This window comes from Plutella xylostella, chromosome 21, assembly GCF_932276165.1.
Source record: "Plutella xylostella chromosome 21, ilPluXylo3.1, whole genome shotgun sequence".
NCBI classification, from domain to species: Eukaryota; Metazoa; Arthropoda; class Insecta; order Lepidoptera; family Plutellidae; genus Plutella; species Plutella xylostella.
In genome coordinates, this window is record NC_064001.1 from 4,763,827 (window position 1) to 4,767,950 (window position 4,124).

General features: G+C 35.1%; 2 long non-coding RNA genes across 2 annotated transcripts; both read left to right on the forward strand.

Moving 5' to 3' along the window:
- Positions 1-831: 831 nt before the first annotated feature.
- LOC125490218 lies at positions 832-1,672 on the forward strand. The gene is made up of 2 exons (XR_007267546.1): positions 832-886; positions 1,190-1,672. It is a non-coding gene; the product is annotated as an uncharacterized LOC125490218 (long non-coding RNA).
- Positions 1,673-2,023: 351 nt separating this feature from the next.
- Positions 2,024-3,777, forward strand: LOC125490217. Its single transcript, XR_007267545.1, has 3 exons — positions 2,024-2,666; positions 2,778-2,942; positions 3,246-3,777. It is a non-coding gene; the product is annotated as an uncharacterized LOC125490217 (long non-coding RNA).
- The last annotated feature ends 347 nt before the right edge of the window (positions 3,778-4,124 follow it).

A 4,124-nucleotide genomic window follows, 5' to 3' on the forward strand; every position in this document is an offset into this window, starting at 1 on the left:
AATGTTTAAAAACGCGATTCATAGCACACATACTTTGATCTCGTTTTCATATCGCTAGTTCGTATTTGGATGGCTTGAAATGAAATGAAATGAAATGAAATGAAATGTATTTATTTGCATGATTAAGGGTACATAAAAGTTTTTGAAGTATGATAATAAGCACGAGACCTTAATCTACCTGAAAGGTGAACAAATATTTATGCAGAAGTGACATAGTGAAGTTAAATAATAAACAATAAACAATAAACAATAATCAATAGTTAAATAATAATAATAAAGTTAACTTGAGTGAAATGAATGAAACTATATTTTTTTTAATTGCCATGCAAAAATTATAAATACTACCACTAATTGTTTTAAATAATTTTGTTCCTACAGTATATTTTGTTGGAATTAGTGTCGATAGCAAGTATCAAGAAACAGCTTTTTAATTCAACGTTGAAGAAATTCATAACCTGTGGCACTTTTGACAGCCGCCATGTTTTCTCCATAAAAACATTGATTTTCTTTGCTCATTTTCGTGTCAACGTAGTTTTTTTGGAAAATAAGAAGAAAGGAAGTTTAACTTACTTAGAGAAATACGACTGAGACATGTAAGTATCAATGTATTAACCTATTTTTTTTGAAATATAAATGTTACCGGTTGTAGTCAAGAAGGTATTGTAATTTACGATGTATCCGATTTCTGTTTTGAATTGTTTTAGAAACACAAGCAGCAGCCGATGTGCTTGAGTAGCAGAAGGAGCAACTGCGTTGTGAGAGGGCCACGGCTTCAGCCCTCACAATGATAGCTGATTAGCTGAAGTAATGAACAGACAGGCTGCAGTCAATGAGAGGCTGCAGTCAATGAGAGGCTTCTTGAGGAGGTGTTCCTCATATGGAAATCGTAGATTATTCCTAAATGTTTGGCTAAATAATAGAATAGAATTTAACTTCATTGTTACCCCAATAATGTCTTAGGAAAACTGGTGTTGAATATTTATGTTACAGCGTAGTTTTGTTTAGTATCTGTCTGTAATTTTTTAGAACAATATCATACTGAACTTTTCATTTTGTCTTTTCTAGGCTAATGAAAGGAACAATCAAGACCAGACTTAAAGTAAAATAATACGTATACATAATTTATATCGGAATAAGTACAAAATATTTTTGTAGGTATATGTTTTAACTATAAATTGAAAATCCACAGATTTTAGCGGCGACGCAGTTGCGCGACCAGTGAAGCTCTGGCTCCGCGACCGGCGTGGAGCGCGCGGGCCACGCGGCGCTGCTGCGGCTGCTGCGCGGGAGGATCCCGTCCCTGCGCATGCGCCTGGCCTTCAATGACCTCACGCCTCTCTTCTTCCTCTTCTTCATGCGCCAATTCAAACAGAGGAGCACCTGTGATTACTGATTACCTAAGTTCCTATATACAATAATAGTTTAATAATTGTTAACAAAATATTGTATATATAAGTATTAATAATTACTTATACAAAAGGCTAAAAGCATTTTGTACCAGCCAACCTATAGGAGAGAATATGAGAAAAATAATAAGACTTTAATCTTTGATTGCCATTATCTGTAGCTTTATTAAGTGGTAAAGGGACCTAATTACTACCTATATTTTTTTAGTATTTGTGATAATTCATAGAATTTATTAGTTCTATCAATAAATAAAATATACATGCAATACAATGTGTTTAATTCATTAACTTACAATTTGCACACTGAGGCAATGTGTATGCTTTCGGTTAAAATATTCTTCCTCATTCTGCGAGGGCCTCAGGCCAAAACCCACACCAATCAAATAAATATCACTAATACAAGCTTACTATAAAGGAAAATTACGAATTCGGTAAAGATGGAAACGTATCTCGTAGGGACGGCTGTCCGGCTGAAAAATGGCTTGAAGATCTTGGAGAGATGCGTACAAGGTCAATTTCACTTTTAGCAGTATTTTCTGAAAACGATCTAACAATTTCACCCTTTTCTTCGAAAGTTTAAAATCGCTAAAACGTCAAAACATGACAGATAAGCGATATCAAAAAGTTCAACAAAAATGACATGAATCGCGTCATTCTCCATTCGTTCATTCATTTTGCGATCTCGAAACGATCTTACTATGTAGCTTGGGTTTTAGTGCCATGTGAATCGCAATTTGACACCTCGTTCGTAAAAATCTGAAAACGAGATGAAAGCGACGGGGTTTTTTGTGACACGAATCACGCTCCAGGGGCGCGATTCACATCTCAACCGAAATATTTGTAAAGCGATACGAACGAGTTACGAGATGAAATCCGCAATGTTTAAAAACGCGATTCATAGCACACATACTTTGATCTCGTTTTCATATCGCTAGTTCGTATTTGGATGGCTTGAGTGAAATGAATGAAACTATATTTTTTTTAATTGCCATGCAAAAATTATAAATACTACCACTAATTGTTTTAAATAATTTTGTTCCTACAATATATTTTGTTGGAATTAGTGTCGATAGCAAGTATCAAAAAACAGCTTTTTAATTCAACGTTGAAGAAATTCATAACCTGTGGCACTTTTGACAGCCGCCATGTTTTCTCCATAAAAACATTGATTTTCTTTGCTCATTTTCGTGTCAACGTAGTTTTTTTGGAAAATAAGAAGAAAGGAAGTTTAACTTACTTAGAGAAATACGACTGAGACATGTAAGTATCAATGTATTAACCTATTTTTTTTGAAATATAAATGTTACCGGTTGTAGTCAAGAAGGTATTGTAATTTACGATGTATCCAATTTCTGTTTTGAATTGTTTTAGAAACACAAGCAGCAGCCGATGTGCTTGAGTAGCAGAAGGAGCAACTGCGTTGTGAGAGGGCCACGGCTTCAGCCCTCACAATGATAGCTGATTAGCTGAAGTAATGAACAGACAGGCTGCAGTCAATGAGAGGCTTCTTGAGGAGGTGTTCCTCATATGGAAATCGTAGGTTATTCCTAAATGTTTGGCTAAATAATAGAATAGAATTTAACTTCATTGTTACCCCAATAATGTCTTAGGAAAACTGGTGTTGAATATTTATGTTACAGCGTAGTTTTGTTTAGTATCTGTCTGTAATTTTTTAGAACAATATCATACTGAACTTTTCATTTTGTCTTTTCTAGGCTAATGAAAGGAACAATCAAGACCAGACTTAAAGTAAAATAATACGTATACATAATTTATATCGGAATAAGTACAAAATATTTTTGTAGGTATATGTTTTAACTATAAATTGAAAATCCACAGATTTTAGCGGCGACGCAGTTGCGCGACCAGTGAAGCTCTGGCTCCGCGACCGGCGGCGTGGAGCGCGCGGTCCGCGCGGCGCTGCTGCGGCTGCTGCGCAGGAGGATCCCGTCCCTGCGCATGCGCCTGGCCTTCAATGACCTCACGCCTCTCTTCTTCCTCTTCTTCATGCGTCAATTCAAACAGAGGAGCACCTGTGATTACTGATTACCTAAGTTCCTATATACAATAATAGTTTAATAATTGTTAACAAAATATTGTATATATAAGTATTAATAATTACTTATACGAAAGGCTAAAAGCATTTTGTACCAGCCAACCTATAGGAGAGAATATGAGAAAAATAATAAGACTTTAATCTTTGATTGCTATTATCTGTAGCTTTATTAAGTGGTAAAGGGACCTAATTACTACCTATATTTTTTTAATATTTGTGATAATTCATAGAATTTATTAGTTCTATCAATAAATAAAATATACATGCATTACAATGTGTTTAATTCATTAACTTACAATTTGCACACTGAGGGAATGTGTATGCTTTCGGTTAAAATATTCTTCCTCATTCTGCGAGGGCCTCAGGCCAAAACCCACACCAATCAAATAAATATCACTAATACAAGCTTACTATAAAGGAAAATTACGAATTCGGTAAAGATGGAAACGTATCTCGTAGGGACGGCTGTCCGGCTGAAAAATGGCTTGAAGATCTTGGAGAGATGCGTACAAGGTCAATTTCACAGTATTTTGCAGTATTTTTTCTGAAAACGATCTAACAATTTCACCCTTTTCTTCGAAAGTTTAAAATCGCATAAACGTCAAAATATGACGGATAAGCGATATCAAAAAGTTCAACAAAAATGACATGAATCGCGTCAT